This window comes from Bombina bombina, chromosome 1 (assembly GCF_027579735.1).
Source record: "Bombina bombina isolate aBomBom1 chromosome 1, aBomBom1.pri, whole genome shotgun sequence".
NCBI classification, from domain to species: Eukaryota; Metazoa; Chordata; class Amphibia; order Anura; family Bombinatoridae; genus Bombina; species Bombina bombina.
The window spans coordinates 728,459,591-728,486,427 of NC_069499.1; the positions used below are offsets into that span (position 1 = coordinate 728,459,591).

The 26,837-nt window shown below is 35.6% G+C and overlaps 1 protein-coding gene across 6 annotated transcripts in view; it reads right to left on the bottom strand.

The window, feature by feature from the left end:
• Window positions 1-26,837, bottom strand: part of FGF13 (fibroblast growth factor 13) — a 615,132-nt gene that overhangs the window by 156,543 nt on the left and 431,752 nt on the right. The gene's annotated exons all lie outside the window — the stretch shown is intronic.

The window sequence follows — 26,837 nt, forward strand, 5'->3', positions numbered from 1 at the left end:
TTTGAGCAAGTCAGGATGAGCTGTGGTGTGTTGACGAAGGGAACTTGCTCTCAAGAGCCACCTCCCGGAGAGAGAGAATAGGTAGTTTGAATTAATTGTTCATTAACTCTTTCCTTACCAAAGCAAGTTCAAATGCAAGTGAGTTTGTGATGTAAGAAAATACATGATTGGCTGGAGTTTTGTAAGATGCTTATTGGTTTGTGCAAATCTTATCCTGATTGGTCTGTGTATTTTTCCTGCCTAGTTCTTCCTCAAAACATTGCCTGAGAGCTATTCTAGTTAGTGTCATTTCTCTAATGCTGTTCACTTTCCTTTGTAGAAATATGGAGGTAAAAATCTTTACACTGGTTTTAGCAGCATGCCATAAATCATACTTTGCTGCAGATTTTCCTTGAATTCATGTTTTCTTTTTTTTTTTTGCTGGCTGAAAATATCCTAGAGCCAATTTTTTTTATATACTGGCTTATCTTTTAAAATGTGCATTTATGTTTTTAGTTTCTAATTTTATTTCATGTAATGTTTATGCACACCCATCAGTGATCTCTCTACAGAAACACATGTATACTGACTTAAAATATTGAATGTTTTGTTTGTACCATAATGATTCTGTACTTAAATTTATTGCTTTTACTCCTTTGCCAAGAGGCTATCTTGCCCATAAGAAATGACTCTGGATTTTCCTGACACGGCAAATGAAGCAGTGTAGCAATTACTTAACTGTTTAATATAAAACACTGTGCTGTTATTTACTTAAACAACATGACTCATCATTTTTAACAAGAATAGCATTACCATATTACAAAGTATTGACTAAATATGATTGAATAGTTTATTGTAAGTACAATAGGCTTTTGTCTTAACACAGTGCTATTCAATATGGGTTTACAAGTTTAACTGGTATCATGGAATGCAAAAATGTTAAAAATGTTTTTTTTATTTATTACTTGGATATATTTTTTATTTACAGCAGTTGTTATAAAAAAATACATTTTCTTAAGGGGGCGTAACACCATTTGAATACATCAATTTAAGATGTAAATATATTTTCTCATTTTTTCCAAATATTTCACCAACTGCTTTGTTCTTTCAAGGGGTCAAAGTTTAAGATGAAGAGTAACTGGATCAGGAATCATTTTCAGAAGCACCACTCTGTAAAAAGGGTAGTTTATTAAGGGACCAAACTTCCAGTAGAGGTGGAAAAAAAAAACTGTAAAGGAATTTAAAACACAAAATATTTCTTACATGATTCAGATAGAACATACCATTTTAAACAACATTCCTATTGACTTCTATTATCTAATGTGCTTCATTCTTTATATACCCTTTTTTGAATAAATAGCAATGCACATGGGTGGGCCAATCCCACGAGGCATCTATGTGCAGTTACCAATAAGCAGCTACTGAGCCTATTTAGATATGTGTTTCAATAAAGAATATCAAGAGAATGAAGTAAATTAGATAATAGAAGTAAATTGGAAAGTTGTTTAAGATTGCATGCTCTTTCTAAATCAATACTTTAGATATGTATAAGGTTATCCTGGGAAGCAATTAACCATACTCTTCATATGAAATATGGAAAGACTCAATGCTCAGTTGGTTTATTTACATTGTGTCAAAATCTATGTTTCTGCTCAACGTGGCTTTGCCACCATTAATATCCACTCCCACTTTCCCTCTGCATCTGTTCTTTAAAACTCTCTTTTTCAATGTGTCAGACTGTTCCCCCACCATCTAAAGCTTGAAACATTCCTCAGAACTCAGAAACAAAGTATTATTTCATTCCCTAAAGTGTCTGTCACATAACTACTTCTATCTATCCACATGATTTCTTCTTGATGGACTCTGCCCTGCTATCAGCCTATACCCATGTTTTGTTTTAACTTACTGTAGCCCTTGTTTAGCACTGCAGAATATGATGATGTCTTACAAATAAATCACAATATTCAAGACAATTTTGATTTATGTCTATTTTTTTCTCTGCATTGTAGTTTTTTTTATTTGTTTCAGGCAAGCCTGCAAAAGGACATTAGTCATGACATGAACCTACAAAAGCAACTGTGCCCTGGTATATCTATGCTGCATATTGCAATGTGGCTAATCATCAAAGTTCTTCATCAAAAGCTTCTCTGTGAATATGGGACAAGCTTAAAAATGTTTCCTTTGTCCCATTAAGACCACCATACTTGTAGTATGCTTCATGTTGATATATTTCTGACCAGTTTACACAATCACTGCTGTTGACCATAATAATCAGAGCTTTTACAATATCTGTTCTTGACAAACATACTATAAACCAGTATTTCTCAACTCCAGTCCTCAAGTATCCCTAACAAGCCAGGTTTTCCTGATATCTTAAATAAAGCATATGTGAAATAATTAGCTGATTAGTTACCATGGTTACTAACCTATAACAAACAATAGATAACCTGTAAATCACAATAAATAAACAATATAATGTGACAGTGCACTAACAAAGGATATGTATAAAAAGTCCCAAAATTGTTAATGCACTATTTCACATTTTTTGATCACTTTTATGGTTACTAATCTGCTTTTACCCATTAGCTGATTATTTCACCTATGCTCTAGTTAAAGATGTCATGAAAACCTGTCCTGTTAAAGGTACGTGAGATCTGGGGGTAGATTTAACAAGAGCAGATGCTGCAATATACCCACAAAGCTTCTGGTTTGTAAGACCGCTGCTCCTTAACTCATCTGCCACCTCTGAGGTGCGGACTACAATCATCCCAATCAGATACAATCGGGATGATTGACACCCCCTGTTAGCGGCCAATCGGCCACGAATGTGCAGGGGGTGGCATTGCATAAGCATTTCACTAGAACTGCTTGTGCAATGTTAAATGCCGACAATGTATTCTGTCTGCATTTAGCGATGTTGGGTGGACATGATTTGCTACAGCGTATCATGTCTGTGCGACATATGATAAATCTACCCCAGAGTTGAGAAAACACTGCTATAAACAGAAGATTTTAAGCACAGCTGACTCCATATTATATGAAAAAGTGTAGCATGATAATAACCACTTAATCTCATGTAAAGCAAAATTAGAGAAATACTAAATTTGTGTCTCACAAAAAGTGCTATAATTATACAAAAATTATCAATAATGAGCTTTTTATTAGAGGATTCAGGTAGAGCATGCTATTTTTTTCCCACTTTACCTACTATCAAATTTACTTCTCTTGGCATCCCTTGTTGAACAGCATACCCAGGTAGGCTCAAAAATGTGCACATATCTTGAGCACTGTATGGCAGCAGAATTTGCAAAGTTGAAAATTGCTGAAAATACTGCTGCAATATAGTGTTTAACAGTTTATAAAAAAAAAAAAAAAAAAAAATTGTTGGAAGCACTGCTACCAATAATGCTAAATACATGTGCCAATGCATGAGACCACATAGCATGCGCTATCTGAACAAGGAAAGTTTAACTGTGGCTTGTCCCTTTAAGCATTATTAATTCCCATAGCACCATCAACCAGTATTTCTGTTTATTGGTTTAGTATAACCACAAAATCTGTCAGTGATAAAGACAGTGGTGATTATATGTGGTTGCAATATTTTAGGTTGCAACCCCATGATCACTGCCCAGAAGATTAGGGTGACAATTGCCCCTCTCATTCCACATTCCTATACTGCCTAGCCATACCTACCAACCTTCTAGCCAGACGAAACACTGCCAACATTGTGTCCAATCCCAACGGTGATTTCACCTATACTGCCCTGACTCCAATTATTAAACAAAATAAGACTATGCCTACGATTTCCCTGACTCATGTCCTAGCACCCTGGCTCTGCCTGTGTTGCAGCATAGCGTTTGCACTCCTCAGGATTAATTTCAAGAACAGCTGGAAGAAGATATTATTAAAAAACATCTCAGTAAATTTCAGAAATTTTCTTAAAACCCTCAGAATGTTTTTTTTTATATTACCAATGTAATAGTTCACCACATTTGTAAAAAAAACAATAATGAAAGTTGGCTGTGTACATTTTTGCTAAACAAAAGCAGACTATCTCATGAACAGTTACATTTTTTTTTACAAATAAATGCTAGCTTTATCATTTTCTACCAAATGTAACTTTCTAGTATTTCAATGTTAACATTTGAATGTTGACCTTAGATGTCAATGTAAGTCTAAGGAAATCAGCAGTTTGTATTCATTTGTAGCCTAAATTTTATTTAAAAAAAAAAACATTTGAACTGTACATCCATTCTTCCATGTGAATAATAAAAACCAAACATCAAACCATCTTTAATTTTGACTCATACAGAAACAACTCATTTCGATAAAAAATTTATAGGCGAGGTGAATTGAAAATTAAAAATTAAAAGTAACGGTCTAGAGTAGTTAGTAGCATTAATAAATTATATATTATCCATCTCTCATGCCACTTTATATTTTTCTCTCATCTTTTTTTATATTTTTTTTATACATGTATCGTTAGCTTCTACCTCTTCAAGACCAAACATCTACAAAAGGCGTGATTTTATATTTCACTTTTAATATGGTCTTTCTAATCACATGGGTGTGATTGTCCCTAACAATGCTGGTGTCTGTTTAAATCAGGTTTTTAAAGGAGTTCGCTTAGTTGCAAATTTCATAGTTAACTATCTTGTCTGTTTCTATCCACACCACTGCTATCCCATCTAAATGCATTTTTTTTTATGTTGTTAGTATGGGTAGATCATGCATTCTTTTTCTATCGCTATATGGTCCCCTTGCAACTTTCACGAGTATTGTATTGAACAATATTTATTTATATTGTTTTTAAAGGCCTGTTTCTTCTTTTAGCGTAAACTGGAAACAAAATGCCAACTTCGAGTTTCAATGCAAAACACATATCCTTTTCTTACTGGATTTTAACTTTAATTAAATTGTAAATTGAGACCCCGCTGCCTTGCTAATTTAATTCTTCCTAAAACACCCTTAAAGTGAAGGTAAAGTTTTTTGTTTTTGGAGCCTGTATTCTATTATTCATCTACTATATACTATAATAATTTTATAATAATAATTTGCGATTTATATAGCGCTTTTCTCCCTGTGAGACTCAAAGCACTTTACAAATATACTGTACCAACATAAGACATAAAAGTTAGGAGTTTCTGAAGGTCAGATAAGCGGACTGAATGCCTGATGGAAGAAGTGGGTCTTTAGCTTTTTTTTTAAAAGTCTGTAAGGACGGTGCCTCTCTGATTGCACACGGTAAAGAGTTCCAGAAAGTAGGGGCAGCCTGGCCGAATGCTCTGGAGCCTGAGTTTGTCCTTATTGTTGGCACTGAGAGGAGGGATGTGTTGGCTGACCTAAGTAAACGGGATGGGATGTAGGGTGTCAGGAGCTCTTTCAGGTACTGTGGGCCTTGGTTGTTTAAGGCTTTGAAGGTCAGCAGGCCAATTTTAAAATATGTGTGCCATTTAATTGGAAGCCAATGCAGGGAGTGGAGAACAGGTGTTATGTGGCAGGAGTGAGTTTGATTGGTCAGTAGTCTGGCTGCTGCGTTTTGTACTGTCTGAAGGCGATGGAGTTCTTTTTTTTGGGAGGCCCAAGTAAAGTGCATTGCAGTAATCTAGCCTAGAGGATACAAATGCATGGATTAATGTTGGCATATCATCCGGTGGAATTAAGTGTTGTATCCTGGCTATGTTTTTCAGATGAAAGTAGGCAGATTTTATTACGGAGGAAATCTGCTGTTTAAAAGATAGTCCAGCATCAATAAGCACTCCGAGGTTTCGTACCTTTGCTGTACTAACGAGTTCAGAGCCTCCAAGCTCCAGGCCAGTTGGCTGATCGTGGGATATTTTTGATGCCCGGGGTCCCCTCACCAAGAGTAACTCTGTTTTGTCCGGGTTCACTTTGAGACAGCTAGCATTCATTTATTCTATGAGGTCTGTTAAGCAACTGTTTATGCGGCCTGCTGGGTCTGTAGTATCTGGAGCAAAGGAGAAGTAGAGTTGTGTGTCATCAGCGTAACAATGATACCTTAGGCCATGTCGGTTAATGATGTCCCTCAGTGGTAGTAAGTAAATTGCGAATAGCATGGGAGACAGGATGGATCCTTGTGGAACTCCGCAGGCCAGTTCTGTTGGTGCTGATGAGCTTGATCCTGATATTACTCTCTGTGATCTACCAGCGAGGAAGGATTTAAACCAGTTAAGGACTGTGCCTCCTAGACCACAGATGTACTGCAAGCGCTCTATTAGAATCCTATGGTCAATGGTGTCAAATGCAGCTGAGAGATCCAGGAGGTTTAGAATGGAGTAATCACCTTTGTCTCTTGCCATGAGGAGATCATTTAGCACTCGGACTAGCGCTGTTTCAGTGCTGTGGCGGCATCTGAAGCCTGACTGGAAACGATCGAATATGTTTAGGCGTGATAGATGGGCTTCCAGTTGAGTTGCCACTACTTTTTCAATTATTTTCCCCAGAAATGGGAGGTTGGATACTGGTCTGTAATTAGTCATGCAGTCTGGGTCTAATAAAGTTTCTTTAGGAGTGGTTTTACCACAGCTTCTTTTAGAGGATCTGGAAAGTCTCCTGTTTTTAGTGAACACTGCACTATTTTTGTGAGGACTGGGGCGAGTGTTTTTTTAAATATTTGTATATATATTAGTGTATTCTAAACACTTTATATTTACTTTCTTGGCCGGTCTTTGCTCCTCCCTCCATTGATTTCCTGGTTTTTGACTATATTACGTACAGAGCGGTCCCACCCGCTCTGTACGTAATACAAAAGCGTGTTCCCGATTTCTGGACCACTTGCGCATGCGCACCATTCACCGTTCATTCCATTTGCGCCTGCGTGACAGAAAAAATGTAAATAGAGATGACTTAGCCTTATGAATCCTTATCTCGCATGCGCTAAACTGGAACGAGCGTTGAGAATGAAAGAAAGGAAGTGAATGCAACGCATGCGCATAGAGAACAGTAATGCGGTGACGTAATATGACGGCCGCCTAATGGCCAGTGTTTCAATAGGCTAGTAGAAAAACGTGACCGGGCTTAGAAAGAAAAAAAAAAACGGGTTGTTTTAGCAGTGTTCTGAATCGGATAAAGAAACGGTAAATAATAAATAAATATAGCGATTTGAATTAAAGTCCCATTGATTTTTATAGTATTTACAGGGGAAAAAGTATAATGCATGAAACTTTACAAGATATCACCTTTGTAAATGGGTTTTTGTAGGGGACGCACAACCCCATATACTGTATGTTCCCGAGTGTGCCTTTCATATTGCCTGTGCCTATATCAGTGAACTTGTAATGTTGAATAAGCATTTGTGACAGTCTGCCCATCCATTATTTTTAATTCTGATGACTGCTTGACAAAGTTAATAAGTTGGGGCTAAATTACAAGTATACTATTTAGCGCTGCCACTCGATCGTAAACTTCGCTAGAAGTAGACTTTAATGGAGAGCATAGAAGATTTATATATATATATATATATATATATTATAGCCCTTTGCATTCAAATACATGGCCATCCATATACCATTTACCTTTTAACCATAACAAATATTTTTTAATTACTATTTATATGACTCATTTTTATCAGAAATATGAGAGTAACCGTTTATTTTACTGTATTTATGTTGCGTTTGGTGTTTTTTTCTTTTAACTCACTACCCTTTACGCAAGGTTTTCAGTTGTGGTAACCTGACAAGTTTAAATCACGATTGCACTCATTTAATTTCAACTTGTAATCCGAGCGTTTTTCCCATTGTGCACAAAAAGCCAACAAAACCGGATATGGCTTGCACGCAAAAGTTAGCGTGCCACTTGTAATCTAGCCCCTTGTCAGTAATTATATGAAAATAAGCAATTTATTAGGAATAATAAAAACTTTTTTTTTTAATGTATATTTTTTTGTGGAAAAGGAATTTTTTTTTCATGATTAAGATAGAGCATACAGTTTTAAACCACTTTCCAGTTTTCTTCTATCAAATTGGCTTCATTATATTGGTATCCTTTGTTGAAAGACTAGCAATTCTCTCCTGGAAGCTAGCTGTACACTTTGGGTGAGTCAATAACAAGAGGTATGTGCAGCCACCAATTAGCAGCTAGCTTCCAGTAGTGCATTGTTGCTCCAGAGAATACCTAGGTATGCTTTTTAAACACATTATTTTCTCACTTTTAAAGGGACAGTCTACCATAGAATTGTTATTGTTTAAAAAGATAGATAATCCCTTTATTACCCATTCCCCAGTTTTGCATAACCAACACCGTTATATTAATATACTTTTTACCTCTGTGATTACCTTGTATCTAGGAACCTTCTTCCAGCCCCCTGATCACATGACTGTGACTGTTTATTATCTATTGTCTTAAATTTAGCATTGTGTTGTGCTAAATCTTAAATAACCCCCTGTGCCTGAACACAGTGTTATCTATATAGCCCATGTGTACTTTCTGTCTCTTTGTGTTGAAAAGAGATTTAAAAAGCATGTGATAAGAGGCAGCCCTCAAAGGCTTAGAAATTAGCACACGAGCCACCTATGTTTAGTTTAAACTAAGAATACCAAGAGAAAAAAGCAAATTTGATGATAAAAGTAAATTGGAAAGTTGATTAAAATTAAAAGTCCTATCTGAATAATGAAAGTTTAATTTATACTAGACTGTCCCTTTAATGTAACCTCTGCTACAGAGTAAAATACATTTTCAAAGCCTAATAGCCAGAATACTACTGTACTTCTCCAGGGGTGAATGTGACCTGTGATTGGAAAAACATTAATGTATCTCTTCCTTAATTGGGTTACATACAAACATTCTCATACAGAGAGGTTCATGATTTTTGAAGGAACTAAACACATATTTATAGAACATACATATTTAACCAAAAAAATACTGTAGTTTATTTTATTTTACATTTAACCCGTGGAGAATCCAGCCAGTACATTTTTATGATGGGTGGGGTTAGACCATATATAATATACAAGGATAAATGTGTGATAAAAAGTGATAGAGAAATACTCGCATCAAATAAATAATACCAATTATTTCAGTGTCCTTTAGATAGTGCACATAAAATTTATTACAGTTAAACACATAAGTAAAAACATGGATCCATGAAACATTAAGCACAAAATATATAAAACATTATAAAAACATTATATAAAATGAAAACGTAATCTTAAAAAATGAGGTCATAAAAAGTGATGGTTGGACAAATATAGCTCCGGATGGGAACAATATTCCCTATGAAAAGTGCAAACGTGCTATGATAATTGCACAGATGTAGTACAAAAGGATATACAAAATGGGGGTACCCCCTCACAATGTGAATAGTGTAACAAATAGATAGTGTAAAATGTGACCGTGTCTATTTAGACAAAAAAACTGAAAAAACAAAAAAGAAATAACTGTGTAAAAGTCAGTGGTAAAAGTAGTGATGAGCAATGTTAGTGATGTAAAGTTCCAAATGATATAAGTGTTGTAAGTAAAGCTTCCTCAGGACTCCTCAGAAGAAGGTTCCAATCAATGTGTAGGTGGTGGGTAAGGGAGTGTCCGGTAAAACCTGGGTGTAATCCCTATATCCAACCTGTAAAAGAGTCTTGAAAAAGGCCCAGTTTTGGGCCGAAACGCGTTGGCAGAATTGGTGAGCTTTTTTCCTACAGTTTATGTTCATTTGTTAGCTTTATTGCACTATTGTATATTTCTTTTACAGGTTGGATATAGGGATTACACCCAGGTTTTACCGGACACTCCCTTACCCACCACCTACACATTGATTGGAACCTTCTTCTGAGGAGTCCTGAGGAAGCTTTACTTACAACACTTATATCATTTGGAACTTTACATCACTAACATTGTTCATCACTACTTTTTACCACTGACTTTTACCACAGACATATTTTTTCGCAGTTTTTTTACACAGTTATTTCTTTTTTGTTTTTTCAGTTTTTTTGTCTAAATAGACACGGTCACATTTTACACTATCTATTTGTTACACTATTCACATTGTGAGGGGGTACCCCCATTTTGTATATCCTTTTGTACTACATCTGTGCAATTATCATAGCATGTTTGCACTTTTCATAGGGAATATTGTTCCCATCCGGAGCTATATTTGTCCAACCATCACTTTTTATGACCTCATTTTTTAAGATTACGTTTTCATTTTATATAATGTTTTTATAATGTTTTATATATTTTGTGCTTAATGTTTCATGGATCCATGTTTTTACTTATGTGTTTAACTGTAATAAATTTTATGTGCACTATCTAAAGGACACTGAAATAATTGGTATTATTTATTTGATGCGAGTATTTCTCTATCACTTTTTATCACACATTTATCCTTGTATATTATATATGGTCACCATACCCACCATATGTCCTTTTAGTTCCCAGCCTATCTTTGGCGCTCCTAGGCTTCTTTTCCAATTCTTAGACTCTTATTTAAGGGTTAGCTAGGTACCCTTTTAGCACCCAGGAGCTAGTAGGAACATTGTGTAAGCGCTGTGAGATACCGTAGTATCCAGTACATTTTTATGTAAAGCTTCTATTCTAGAAAAAAAGTATTAGGAATATAGACTTATTCTCGTTCACTTTAAAATGTTATATTATGAAGCTAGCTTTATGTTTATGGAATAGTAGAGGGATGTCAGGCACTTTATAATACAATTCATAAGCAATATATTGTTAAATAAAGGAAATGACAATGTGAACACTTATTTGCAACAAACCATTATTTTAAACTTTATTTAAACTATTGATTCCCTATGTGACAAATGGGTAAATAATACTGTAAACTTCAACTGTAAATTAATAGAGCTAAAATAAAATAAAAATTTTATTTATGCAATTTCTCAACCAATTTTTTTCATTTTCTTTCATGGTTCAGATGAAGCATACCATTTTAAACAGATTTACAATATACTTATTTGATCAAATTTGCTTAATTCTCCTGGTATCCTTTGTTGAAGGAGCAGCAATGCACTACTGGGATCAGGTCGGCCAGACCTCGCTGAATACGGCGAGCAATACGCTCGCCGTATTCAGCATTGCACCAGCAGCCTACAACAGCTGCTGGTGCAATGCCGCCCCCTGCAGACTCGCGGCCAATCGGTCGCCAGCAGGGGGGTGTCAATCAACCCGATCGTACTCGATCGGGTTGATTTCCGGCGATGTCTGTCCGCCTGCTCTGAGCAGGCGGACAGGTTATGGAGCAGCGGCTCCATACGGAGCTTGATAAATATGCCCCTGTGACTGAGTCAATGACAAGAGGCATATATATGCAGCCACCAATCAGCAGCTAGCCCTCAGTAGTGCATTGCTGCTCGTAGGCATAATTTTTTTTGCATGTTTTATCTGAATTGTGAAAGGTTAATTTTAACTTTACAGTACCTTTAACTTTTGCAATGTCTTGCTTAACTGAAGCAGAAAATGATGATCCCAATATAAATGTAAGACTTGCGCAGCCAAGCAAATATCATTTGGGACATAATTTTTGTTCAGAATATTCAGGGGCATTCATTTTCCCTGCTGTTCATTGGCTGTTTTAGTGAAACATTTAAATTTGTTTTCGTTAAAGGGACACTGAACCCAAAATCTTTCTTTCGTGATTCAAATAGAGCATGCAATTTTAAGCAAATTTCTAATTTACTCCTATTATCAATTTTTCTTCTTTCTCTTGCTATCTTTATTTGAAAAAGAAGGCATCTAAGCTTTTTTTTGGGTTCAGTGTCTGGACAGCACTTTTTTATTGGTGGATGAATTTATCCACCAATCAGCAAGGACAACCCAGGTTGTTCACCAAAAAATGGTCCGGCATCTAAACTTACATTCTTGCATTTCAAATAAAGATACCAAGAGAATGAATAACATTTGATAATAGGAGTAAATTAGAAAGTTGCTTAAAATGTCATGCTCTATCTGAATCACAAAAGAAAAAAATTGTGTTCAGTGTCCCTTTAAACGAATGTAAACAAAAATAAATACATCCATATGCTACTGTGCTTACATTCAGGGGCGGAACTACCACTGATGCAGCAGGTGCAGTGGCACCAGGGCCCAAGTGCTGGAGGGGCCCATAGCAGCCAGTCTATATATAAGCATATGCAGAATGTGTACAATCCTAATGCAAAGGAGCCTTTTATTACTGTAGTTTGCAGGTCTATCTATCTATCTATCTATCTATCTATCTATCTATCTATCTAGCCTCAAAATCATTATACAGAGCAACATGTATATTATTGAGGGGCCCAAACAAACGTTGCACCAGAGCCTTCTCTTGGTAAGGCCCGCTACTGCTTACATTGCTTGATTGTACCTTCTGAGAGAGCTGGAGGTGATAGCTATAAGCACTTTGAATGATACAAATATGCTGCTTCTACTTGCAATTACCTCACTGATGAACTATCAAGTTCATTTAGCATTTTTTTCAGGCAAAAGAGAAAAAAAAACAGCTTTCTGCTTTGCACTTCAATTTGCATTGCTGATTTTGTTATATACAATGTTTCTTTATACCAATGAAAATGTGTGGCTGCAGTAGTTTTCATCCCATGTGATGCCTTGTTCCAGGAAATACTCGAGTTTTTTAATTGCAACTCACCATTATTTTAATTTGAGGAAAATTCACAGTGGATGTGTAGATTTGCTCAGTATGGTCCATATATTTTCACCTGTTCATGAACTTAATTATTTGTTTTGCTCAGTTTTAGTTTTAGTCAAGTTTTGTTGCAAATTTGTGTTGATATTGAAGTTTAATTATGAACAGCATTTCTATTTCCTTGTTAAATGCCTTTTTTTGCCAGGAAATCAGAATTATTACATATTTCAATCTGGTCTAAGAAACATATATGGAGAAGAATATAAACTACAGAAGTTCAGTGAAAGACATCTAGGCTTATGGGCTGCATGATAGATAGATAGATAGATAGATAGATAGATAGATAGATAGATAGATAGATAGATAAATAAATAGAAAAGGTCAGCTGATAAAAAAGCTGCCATAAATGAAAATGTTGCATAGAAGTGGTGGAAAGTATGTTTTGTAATAGAAACACAATGGGCCACATTTAAAAAGCTGTGTAGGCAGCTCTGGGTCCATTTCAAAGCAAACCTGCAACCTCAGAAGTTGTGGATATCAGAGTCTTTTGTTTGGAATGACTGACAAGCCCTGCTCTTGTGCAATCTGTAGTGCAAGAGCAGGTGGAGTGTTTGCATGGTCTCAAACCCTGAAGGTGCATAAACAGGTCCTCATGCAGAATAACAAATCTCACCCAATATGTACAGTAAAAGTGTTAAATAAATGCCAGAAAAAACATTACACTATACAAAAAATGAATAAGCAATGTATTCTTTCAGACAAGTTGGAGTAACAATACAACGTTCTGAAAGAAACAAAATTGCAAAAAGAAAATATTTAAATTTATAAAACATATTCTTATTGCACTCACTATTGTTTGCTCCAGACCAGCAATCCACTGATGAGAGTAAACACAGGTTATATACATAGGGGTCAAACAATCACAATCCTTTAGAAAAACTATCAAATAATTTATCTATAAACCTCCAAAGAGTTTAATGGTAATTTTTTGTTGTTGTTGAAAACCATTAGATAAGGTTTTCTAACGGATTTGGTTCAATTCAGAAGTTATATAGAAGCAATAGTGTAATGATAAAATGCTCTTACTTTTTAAAGCGTGTTATTTTTGCGATAGTATGTTCATTTAAACATCAAATAAGGATAAATTTAATGGTTAAAAAAAAAAAAGATCGGAAAACTGTAAAAGCACGTATTTATTTTTATTTTTTTACAGTAAGATTCTAGTGAAGAATGATTATCCTGAAGTTACGTTACATGTAGAACTGCCCCAGGAACTTTAAAACTGTTAAATTCCATTATTTATTGACCCGTTGGAATTGATTGAAGAACAAGAATTCTGGAAATGATTTGTTAATAAAATGCCTAAGAATAAGCAGGTTTTTATGATAAAGTGACACTTGATCTCCCATGCAGAAGGTATTATTGACTCTAGAAAAATGTTACCCTTTAACCCATCCTATAATATAAAAGGCCAAGTGTGTTTGTCCGAAGCTATCATGCGCAGTAGAGGCTGCATGAGGACAAACACATCTGGCCTTCAACAAACTGACCTGGACTGGCACCTAATCCATGAAGGGGCGGAGCCGACAGACAGTGAAGGGGCAGAGCAGCATCATGAATGGGGCAGAGCTGGGCATTAAGGGCGGGGTCTAAATGTGGCGGGGCGGGCGGGAGCTGCCATGGCTGTTTGAGTGTCTGCATGAGAGAGAGCGCAGCACAAGAAGGGAGATATAGAGCAAAAGAGGGGGAGTAAGAGCAAAAGAGAAATGTGAGAGCAAAAGAGAGGGGTGAGAGAGAGCAAAAGAGAGGGGTGAGAGAGAGCAAAATACAGGGGAGGGAGAGAGAAAAAGAGGGGAAAGAGAGAGAGCAAAAGAGGGGGAGAGAGAGTGCAAAAGAGGGGGAGAAAGAGCAAAAGAGGGGGGAGACAGAGAGCAAAAGAGAGGGGTGAGACAGAGAGAGCGAACAAAAGATTGGGGAGAGAGAGCAAAAGTGAGGGGGTGAGAAAAAGTTCAAAAGAGAGGGGGGAAAGAGAGAGCAAAAAAAAGAGGGAGAGAGAAAGAGAGCAAAAGAGAGAGGGAGAGAAAGAGAGCAAAAGTTAGGGGGAGAGAGAGAGTGAGCAAAAGAGAGGGGGGAGAGAGAGCAAAAGAGAGGGGAGAGAGTGCATAAGAGAGGGGGGGAGAGAGAGAGCAAAAGATAGGGGAAGAGAAAAAAATGAGTGTATAATGTACCTTTAAATTCAAAGAATCAATTATAAGTAAGTATCCATAGCTGATCAATCTAATTTTTCTTTTACTTTTCTTTCTTTTTATTTTTAACCTAAATCTTACTTCAAGTGGTAAAATTTACTTCATGGTAGTGACTTCCCAGATTTCAGTTAAATTGTTTGTTATTACTTACGGATCCACTTTATGTTTTTTTTTTTTTTTTTTTTTGTTACCACAATTTACCAAAGGTGCACACATTTTACACATTTTGCATAGACTAGCCATGATGTAGGATGGGCAAACTGTCAGTGTAGAAAAGCAATGTTCCTATCACACACTCGATTCCTCATTGGTTGATTCCATTAAATTGTTAAATTGTTATTGTTGGTTTTTATTATATAAATATATATTTATTTATTTACATGTTTGTATTTGAATGTGGCTGTTAAAACCTGAGTTAGGAGAAGCAAAACTACAGACTAACTTGCTACTTTGAGAATTATACAATTCATACTAGCAACAAGGGACCCTAAGCTCAAGAAAGAAACACCTGCCACATCTCCCCCACCTAATAAATACAATATTGTCAAACAAAAGTTTTATCTATTATGAAAAAAGACCATGTAGACAAAGAGACTATAATATCCTTAAAAAACATTGATGTTGGAAGGGTAAGTAAATAAAATAAAGTAGGGTTATGGGTTTGCTATTCTTTATCTCTGTGTAGATATCTATAGAAACTACATGGGCTCTAACATAGCAAAACTATGTTACTTAAAGGGACATTAAACACTAACGCCTAGATTACACTAGAATACTAGAAATAGTATTTAATAACATAAGGACTGGTGAGGCTAGCGAGGCTGAAGATGCTCGAGGGAGCCTAAAGAAAAACCATATTGCACGTGCGCTGCATTCAAAGAAGAGATTAGTCTGAGAATAACATATATATGTATTTTTAAAGTTTCATTAGTTGTTTAAATATTGACAAAATAAGTGTAATTGTTTAGTGTCTATAAAAACAATGGGGGCTGCCATATTGTAACTCTCTGCTGTGGCCAATTAGAGACAGTTATAAATAGGTCACTAGAGTGTGCAGCCAATGGCTGTGTGAGATATAACAGTGTTCTTCACTTCCATTTCTTACAGAAACTGAAAAGCTCACAATTTCAGAATGGAATTACAGGAAAAGGGGATAAAAAAAATAATTTAAGTATATTGCAGAGGTTCTATATATATATATATATATATATATATAATGTATATATATATATATATATATATATATATATATATATATATATATATATATATATACAGGGAGTGCAGAATTATTAGGCAAGTTGTATTTTTGAGGATTAATTTTATTATTGAACAACAACCATGTTCTCAATGAACCCAAAAAACTCATTAATATCAAAGCTGAATAGTTTTGGAAGTAGTTTTTAGTTTGTTTTTAGTTATAGCTATTTTAGGGGGATATCTGTGTGTGCAGGTGACTATTACTGTGCATAATTATTAGGCAACTTAACAAAAAACAAATATATACCCATTTCAATTATTTATTTTTACCAGTGAAACCAATATAACATCTCAACATTCACAAATATACATTTCTGACATTCAAAAACAAAACAAAAACAAATCAGTGACCAATATAGCCACCTTTCTTTGCAAGGACACTCAAAAGCCTGCCATCCATGGATTTTGTCAGTGTTTTGATCTGTTCACCATCAACATTGCGTGCAGCAGCAACCACAGCCTCCCAGACACTGTTCAGAGAGGTGTACTGTTTTCCCTCCTTGTAAATCTCACATTTGATGATGGACCACAGGTTCTCAATGGGGTTCAGATCAGGTGAACAAGGAGGCCATGTCATTAGATTTTCTTCTTTTATACCCTTTCTTGCCAGCCACGCTGTGGAGTACTTGGACGCGTGTGATGGAGCATTGTCCTGCATGAAAATCATGTTTTTCTTGAAGGATGCAGACTTCTTCGTGTACAATTGCTTGAAGAAGGTGTCTTCCAGAAACTGGCAGTAGGACTGGGAGTTGAGCTTGACTCCATCCTCAACCCGAAAAAGCCCCACAAGCTTATCTTTGATGATACCAGCCCAAACCAGTACTCAACCTCCACCTTGCTGGCGTCTGAGTCGGACTGGAGCTCTCTGCCCTTTACCAATCCAGCCACGGGCCCATCCATCTGGCCCATCAAGACTCACTCTCATTTCATCAGTCCATAAAACCTTAGAAAAATCAGTCTTGAGATATTTCTTGGCCCAGTCTTGACGTTTCAGCTTGTGTGTCTTGTTCAGTGGTGGTCATCTTTCAGCCTTTCTTACCTTGGCCATGTCTCTGAGTATTGCACACCTTGTGCTTTTGGGCACTCCAGTAATGTTGCAGCTCTGAAATATGGCCAAACTGGTGGCAAGTGGCATCTTGGCAGCTGCACGCTTGACTTTTCTCAGTTCATGGGCAGTTATTTTGCGCCTTGGTTTTTCCACACGCTTCTTGCGACCCTGTTGACTATTTTGAATGAAACGCTTGATTGTTCGATGATCACGCTTCCGAAGCTTTGCAATTTTAAGAGTGCTGCATCCCTCTGCAAGATATCTCACTATTTTTTACTTTTCTGAGCCTGTCAAGTCCTTCTTTTGACCCATTTTGCCAAAGGAAAGGAAGTTGCCTAATAATTATGCACACCTGATATAGGGTGTTGATGTCATTAAACCACACCCCTTCTCATTACAGAGATGCACATCACCTAATATGCTTAATTGGTAGTAGGCTTTCGAGACTATACAGCTTGGAGTAAGACAACATGCATAAAGAGGATGATGTGGTCAAAATACTCATCTGCCTAATAATTCTGCACACAGTGTATATGATTTATCATTTTATATTACTATCTCAGAAATTTTTAATGTCCCTTTAAAAAGACACTTTTTTCCAGAACTTTTATTGTTTAAAAAGATAGATAATCCCTTTATTACTCATTCCTTCTCTTTTACCAAGACAGTTATATTAATATACTTTTTACCTCCGTGATTACCTTGTTTCTAAGCTTTTGCAGACTGCCCCCTAATTTCAGTTATTTCGACAGACTTTCATTTTATCCCGTCAGTGCTGACTCATAAATAACTCCACGAGAGTGAGCACAATGTTATCTATATGACCCACATGAACTAGTACTATCTAGCTGTAAAAAAAACTATCAAAATGCAAGATAAGAGTGCAGCTTTCAAGGGCTTCAAAATTAGCATATAAGCCTACCTAGGTTTAGCTTCCAACAAAGAATACTAAGAGAACAAAGCAAATTTGATGATAAAAGTAAATGAGAAGGTTATTTAACATTGCATGTCATACCTGAATCATGAAAGTTTAATTTTGACTAGACTGTCCCTTTAAGTTTGAAGCCAAAATGTTTTGTGCTCAAAGCATTAGCTTTTCATGATAAAGAAAAAATATATAATTTTGGTAGAATCAGTGCAATAATTCACCTAGTTTGAAGTTATCCAGGAGTGTTGATAGATTATACTTACTATTCAGTAAGGGGGATGATATATCACTTCAGAGTTTTCCAGGATGAGGTATACAAATGGCAGCTCATGAGTTTTGGTAGACAGTCGAGTGGCTGGGAAATCTTAGATTCCAGTTACATTTTCAGTAATAACATTTGTACTGCAGCTGTTAAAATCTTAAAGGGACATGAAACCAAATTTTTTCTGTCTTTTTTTAAAGCAATTTTCCTTTTTTTTATTAAATTTGCTTTAATCTCTTCACATCCTTTGTTGAAGGAGCAGCAATCTACTACTAGGAGCTACCTGAATACAGCAGGTGGAATAATGACAAGGCAAATGTGTGCAACCACCAATCAGCAGCTAGATCCCAGTGGCTTAAAAAAAAAAGTCGTTTATAATGTATGCTCTATCTGAATCATGAAAGTTACATTTTTACTTTATTGTCCCTTTAAAGGAACATGAAATCCAAAAGATTTATTTTATGATTCAAATAAAGTATCTATTGCAAACAACTTTCCAATTTACTTATGTTATCAATGTTGCTTCATTCTCCTGGTATCATTTGTTGAAATGTATACTAGGTAAGCTCAGGAACTGGGATCTAGCTGCTGATTTGTGGCTGCACATATATGCCTCTTGTGATTGGCTTACCGATGTGTTCAGCTAGCTCCCACTAGTGCATTACTGCTACTTCAACAAAGGATACCAGGAGAATGAAGCAACATTGATAATATGATAATAACAACATGTTAATATTTTCCAATCTTGGTATCTTCACTTCAAGTGCTATTTGTTTAGATGCACTATAACTCCGTAAACATATTTGCACTATTAATAGTACAATGAAAGCATCTTAAAGGAGCAACATGCAAAATAATGAATTGCCCAGGGTAATCAGTCAGTCCCTGAAGAAAAACTAAAAGTAGCTTACTGACGTTCATTCTGGGATACCTTAACCCAGACAGCCCACATGAAAAATCCCTATTAATAATTGACACAAAGCAAAAAGAAAATAAACTATTAAAATAGTCATATGCATCACAAGGAATAAATAAACCATGGACAGATGATATTAAGACAGACAGATAGACTGTCAGGCACATAGACGGATAAGTCTGGGGGTTCTTTAAGTTAGAAACATGGTATAAAATAAATTAGAGGGGAAAAAGACGTGATCAAACTAACCAAAAAAATAACTACATATAATGCTGTTGCGGCATCAGAAAATTAGTAGCAGAAAAGGGATAGCTACATTACAGATTTTTAGCTAGTCTAGAATATTTTAATCAGCAAAGAAAAACATAGAGACCATTTAACAACAGGAAATATAATTAGAAATATAGCTTATCAGATGCCAGCTGCAGAGTAGAATCCTTCACGGTTTTAGTTGACTAACTGTCTACATGCAGCACCTTTTCTGTACATGAACATACAGTAACTAGAGTGACATCTAATGGATTTTAGCAGAACTGCACATTTACAAAATTACTGATCACTCAAACGTCTTCTTTGATCGACTTATTTGAATCAATGGATTGAAAGACGTTTACATATTGTGGATTGACTTACAGATTTTTTTCTTTTAATTGTATTATTGTATTCTCTATTATACACTAAACATTTAGCATTAACTTTAGGTCTTGTCTCAGCTATACCTAATGCACTTTATCTAACATTGTTCACACTCTATTCAACACCAAATGCACTCACGCATTGTCTTTCTTACTTACCAAGTGCACTTAATCCATTATGTTGAATGCATCTCTTCTTAATTCAATTGTTCCTACTTCTCTCCTAATGTATCATGTATATTTTACAATTCTCAAGGGGAATTCTTAAACGTTCCGCTATGGAATGTTTAAAATATTACTACAGACTAGACATATAAAGCAAAGACTTAAAGGGACATTCCAGCCAAAATTGAAATCCACATGGATGCATTTCAGTTTTGAATAGAATTTTTTTGAAATATACATATATTAGGAAAAATGCTTCTAATAAAAGCTATAGCTGTTTCAAATATGTATTTAAGTATGCACTGTGCACCAGCATTTTAAACACAGAACTTGTTCAAAAAGCCTAAGGTGCTTGTACTGTAAGGTAAAGACTCCATTTATTAATTGCTGACATGATACAAGTCCCACTGGGGCTCTCAGCAGAAAATGCTGGTGCACTGAAAATATCTAGCTATGCTTCACATGCACGTACAGAGAAAAATGTTAACACTAACATAGTGATAACTTTTACTAGAATAATTTTTGCCAATACATGTACAGTATATTGCAAATATGTTTCTATTCAAAGATGTAATACATCTATGCACATTTCAATTTTGACCACAATGTCCCTTTAAAGGGGCATTACCTGTATGTGTCTGTTGTGTTTCTTAAATCTTAGACTTCATTGTAATAATGCAGTTATGATTTTTTTTTTAAAGAACTTTATTAAAGGGACACTAAACCCATTCTTTTTATTTCATGATTCAGATAGAGCATGCATTTTTAAGCAACTTTCTAATTTACTCCTATTATACATTTTTCTTTGTTCTTTTTACAATTTTCATTAAGATGAAAAAAATAACAAATAAGCAGAAGTACTGCAACATTAAAGGGACACTAAACCCAATATTTTTTCTTTCATGATTCAGATAGAGCATGCAATTTTAAGCACCTTTCAAATTTGTTTCTATTTTCTTCGCTCTCTTGCTATTTTTATTTGAAAAAGAAGGCATCTAAGCTTAGGAGCCAGACAATTTTTGGTTCAGACCACTGGACAGCACTTGTTTATTGGTGCTGTCCAATCAGTAAGGACAACCTAGCTTGTGAACCAAAAATGGTCCGGCTTCTAAACTTACATTCTTGCTTTTTAAATAAAGATAGCAAGAGAATAAAGACAAATTAATAGCAGTAAATTAGCAAGTTGCTTAAAATGGCATGCTCTATCTGAATCATGAAAGAAAAAAATTGGGTTCAGTGTCCCTTTAAGTACTTAATAGTTTCTAGGATTTGTAGTGTCCCATCACCACCAGGATCAAGTCAATTGTGAGATAGTCAATCCCATGCAAAGTAATTTAATCCATAAGGAAATAGAGGGCTTCTTCATAATACCAGGCAATACATTTGTTCTAATCAAGTACAGCATCAGCATCCATACCTTGTATGAAACATTCAGGCTGTAGAGGGGAAGAAAGAAAAAAACCACTCAATGTATCCATCAATGGCCAACATCAGCTTACTGTCTGAAGCGATCCAGAACTATTATTTATACTAATTTATTCATCCAGGAGGGGTCCGGCTTTCCCCATATAACAACATCTTGTGATCATACAATAAATACTACTAATCAGTCTCTTAGTCGTCTGCTTTGGGATTCAGTATAAATTATCCAAGGCTCTCATATATTGAGAAATTGATCTTTTTTGACTAAAATGTCAGCAGTCAAGCTACTCATTAAGAAATAATAGGCTATTTTACTCCTCACTATAGAAAAAGTTGGTAATTTCGTTTTTTCAATCTTTGCCTATGCCCACAATAGCGATACGCTTGTTAGTTCTAATAGATGTACCTTTAACTGGGTTATGAAGAAGTGCTTCTTCAGGAGATAACCTAATTTGTCTTTCAAATAGATTACTTAGTAATTTAGAATTTACATTCCAGTAATGATAATTATTGTATTGCACCTTACACATGTTAGTTTTTTTTATGCAGATTTAATTTACTGTTGGTCTAAAAATATAATGTTTACACGATTTTCAAGTAAAAGAAAATAGTATAATTTTGTTAGCAAAGAGTTTTAAATGTATAGGTCAGTAGACATGATGAGAAGGTGGCTAAACATGATCAGTTCCGAATAGAATATGTTTCGTTAGAGACGTCCAAATTTTGCTGATTCATCAAGTTGTTTGATAAACAAACAGCCAAATACATTATTAAACAAAATGGACAACAAAATGAATGATTGCTTAATAGAATCAATATGATAATTTGTTCACAACATTATTAATTATCTATAATAGCTGTTCCCCTTGGAAATAATGGTAAGCAATCCGAATCCAATATTCGTCAGTACCGAATACCTGCATGGACAAAATTCAGCTAGACCAAACGTTTAAAAAAATCTGAAACAAACCTTTCGGTATTTAAAAAATGTTTTTTTAACCCGCACATGACTAATTAATGGCTACAATAAAGGCTGTGTGGTAAATAAAATTATCATTTATAATGTCAGAAATCTGAAATCATGACTGTGAATTAAAGAGACATTTTACTCAAAAGAAAAGTTTTCATGTGCATATAAAAGGGCAGTTGTTTAAATTTAAAACAGAAATTATATAATTGTGTACAATTCTACTACTCACTTTGTTTATATGGACAATGTTTGTTTATTCAGCACAGGGACATTTATTTTATAAAAAGCAAATTCCGTTTTTACATTTTACATTTTGTTACATTCTTTTAGATGGGACAGAGCAATTTTTGGAGCATGATGTCCATTTAATACCAATGGCTGCTGGATGAGTATTGTAGACCAATAAAAGTAACTATAATGCACGGAAATAATGTAAAAGCTTGTATATTTGCATGTAAAAAAACATATGAAAGATTAGGGCCAAATTAAAAGTGGAGTGCTAAATATCGCTTACATGAAAGTGATATTTGCACGCCACTGTGTAATACAAGCACACGCTAATGTCACTGGTATTCCAAGTTGTCAGCAATGCGAACGCAAGCTCGCTTTTGCATTGCTGGAAGCATTGCACTCACTAGAGCTCACTTCCATAGGCTCCAATGGGCTTGTAGTAGCAATAACCAGCCACTTCTCCACAAATGGGAAAATTTGACCATTTGCAGGCGCCCGATAATTTAGTGCTCTACTTGTAATCTATCCCTATATGTTTGTTTGAAAACCAAATTAAAAATCAAATTGTTGCATGTTCAAATTGGTAGCTTCACCTAAAAAATATGAAATTGTGCAATATATTCAGTTATTTTTTAATAAAAACAACAATGTTTTTGTACAGTTAATTTAAAAAAATACATCTGTTTTGCTCACTTATTGACATGGCAAGACCAATCTTCCATCACATACAAGATAAAATAAAAAATTTAAAATATTTTTAAAAAATCATAATCCAAAGTGCACCATTATATACAAAATACAAAGTTTAAAACAACTCCACTAACTGAATATAAAGTTTACAAACTCTAATGGACTGGAATGGGGCCATTCCTTTTATAAAGCATACATAAAATGGGTCATATACAAAATACAAAGTCTTAAAGTGAATGTAAATTTTGATGCTAAAGTGCCCGGTTTTTAAAACTTTAAATAAAAACAGGGGCACTTTAATTCATCAAAATTTACATTTCACTCCTGTTGTGACAAAAAACTTACCTTTTAAACTTCACAGCAGCTCCAGCTTCCTCCGGTCTCACAAGCCATTTCTGATGTCAGAAATGATTGACAGGTCATCCTCCAATCACAGCTTCCCCCTCGGGGGATTCAGTGTCTAATTCACTGCTGTGATTGGAGGAAGCCAGATGCCTCACTTTAGACCCAGGAAAAGGCTTTGAAACGGGTGGAGGAAGCTGGAGCTGCTGTGAAAATTAAAAGGTAAGTTTTTTTCACAACAGGAGTGAAATGAAATTTTTTTGATGAATTAAAGTGCCCCTGTTTTTAATCGAAGTTTTAAAAACAGGGCACTTTAGCATCAAAATTTACATTCATGCATTTTCCATTTCACTGCTCCTATATTGTACTGCATTTGTCTCTCTCTGTCTGGAGGTGTTGGATAAGCCTTTGTATGAGAGAATGTAGTGTAAGGGGACATCAACAGGTGTATGCCACAGTCTCAGACAGCTTAAGAGACATTACACAAAAATATTATATCCTGCATAGTATAGCATGAACATTTTTAAAGGGTCATTATAACACAATGATAAAATGTTTTTAATTCGTAAGAGACAATGCCAAGGATCTAAATCAGTAACAGCATCTCAAACCAGGGGATTGGTGGAAAAGCCCACATTTTACCTGGGGGGCTTGTGACATTTCTTCACTGACAAAAGACCTTTCACTGCTTGGCTGATAACTCCTAGTCTGCTCCGCTGAATGACAGGTTTCTGTGAGGAGGATTCAACCCTAAGATCGGTCATTAGACTGTGAGTAGATCTTGCATTTTACCTTCACCTCACTCCTCATCAAGCAAGCAAAAGAAAATGACTGAGGATACATCTTTTGATTAAATTAATGGTATTAAATAACTATGGGCCGATGATCAAAAGTTTTCCACCAAAAATGTGAAAAACCAGGTTTAACCTCGCAGGGAAAGTCTTGGTGCACTTATCAAAGAAAATAGGCTGTTCCTGTGAGTGGTGAGCTGTCTCCCATAGAAATAATCAGAGCTCTCTACTATGTAAAAGTTTGCAATAGAGGATGAAGTACACAGGGAAAACCTGGCGTATGTTTAAACTTTAATGTTATGCCTAACACAAATCAATATATATGCTATTTTCAGTGCACGGTGCCTTAAAGGGAAACGATACCCACAGTTTGAAGCACTTGAAGTGATGCTGTATAGCTGTAAAAAGATGAGAAGAAAATATCACCTGAACATCTCTATGTAAAAAAGGAAGCTATTTTACCTCAAAATGTCATCAGTATATTCACCCCACTGTAAAGAGACTTTAAGCATCCAGAAGTATGCTAGTCCCAGGACTTGCAAGGGACGTAGCATGTGCCGGCACAGTCATGTTATTTTCCTATTCAGTTTAAGGAAGTTTACTATGAAATCTCACAAGATTTTAATGAAATCTCATGAGATCACAGCAAATTTAAAGGGCCACTAAACCCAAAATCTTTCTTTCATGATTCAGATAGAGAACAGAAATTTAAACAACATTACAATTTACTTCCATTGTTTATTTTGCTTCATTTTTTAAATATCCTTATTTGTAGAAAAAGCAATGTACATTGTGAGCCAATCACATGATGCTTCTATGTGCAGCAACCAATCAGCAATTAGTGAGCATATCTAGATATGCTTTTCATCAAAGAATATCAAGAGAATAAAACAAATTAGATAATAGAAGTAAATTAGAAAGATGTTTAACATTGCATTCTCTTTCAAAATCATAAAAGAAAAAATGTGGGTGGCATGTCCCTTTAAGCATGACCTCAGCACTGCTAATGCTGAATGGATTTTATTTTTCAACTAGCAGCTGGACAGCAGCTGAAGAAAACTTGTTCACAGAGCACTTACTCTGGTGAGCTGAATACATTTTGAGATAAAATATCTTCCCTTTTTACATAGAGATGTTCAGGTGATATTTTCATGCCAGCCATTTACAGTTATGCTGCATCACATTCAAGTGATTTAGCATATGAGTATTATGTCCCTTTAAAATCACTATTTTTCGTATGCATAGGTTTTCCTTTCAGAGTTGTGCTTTGAGAACATGTATTTTTTTGCAAAACAAAAACAGTGAGATTTGTAGGGTGGAAATGTTTACATAATTACGCTTGGATTTGATAAACAATTTTATACACGCCCATGGAACACCCATGTTCAGCCCATTTTACTATATAAGCACAAAACGCAAAGGGTATTTTTTTTTAAAATTACAAATTACTATTTTTTTGTGCTTTGCATATTTAATACAATTTATTCCTGTGTAATTTACATAGATTTTTTTTAATTTTTATAAACTTACGATTTTTGGTGAACAATTTTGTTACGATTTTTGATGCACCTTATTAATGCAATTTTTTCCTCAGTATTTTTGTGTGACTTGTTCAATTATTTGTTTGGCATGATTTCCATTGAGCACTTTTGTAATATATGCACCTCCTTCCCTTACAAAGTAAAGTAGACGCCCCTTAGCAAGACAAGTTGGCTTTAAAGAATTCCACCAGGGAAACAGAAGTACTGGAGAGCATTCTTAAATAATCTGGCCAGCCAGGATAACCTTTAGATCATTGTGTCCTATGTGTTTAGCTTCTGCAAATGGGTTAAACAAATAGTGTACTTGTACTAAGCAGCATAATCTGCTCCGGAACCCTTGCGGAGCAGGTGGGTATATGCGAGTCTGCTTCCCACAATGTAAGAAGCAGCAGTCATTAGACCGCTGCCTCTTACACTCTTCGCCACCTCTGAGGTAGAGAAGACAAATCACAGAGAGCTCACTCGCTCTCAGTGATTGACAGTCCCTTGTCTCATGCATTTGGTTGCGCTAGTGAAGGGGCAGGCATTACACACCCAGTGGAGTGTGTAATGCTGCATTGGGGACAGCGAACGTACAGAGCCACTGCCCGTATGCAGCAAAGACGTGCAGACAGTTTCTCAAGTTGAGAAGCTGTCTGCAGGCCTTTTAATACATGGGGTCCACAATGAGATTCCTGAGCAGCACACAGACAGTGAGTCAGTCAGGAGTGGCATACACATGTAGCTACCAATTACTGGCCACTGACTCATGGCCAGTGAATCATTACTAAGGAAAATTTGGGCAATAATTCAAACACTACTAATTTAAAGAATTTTATGATTGCA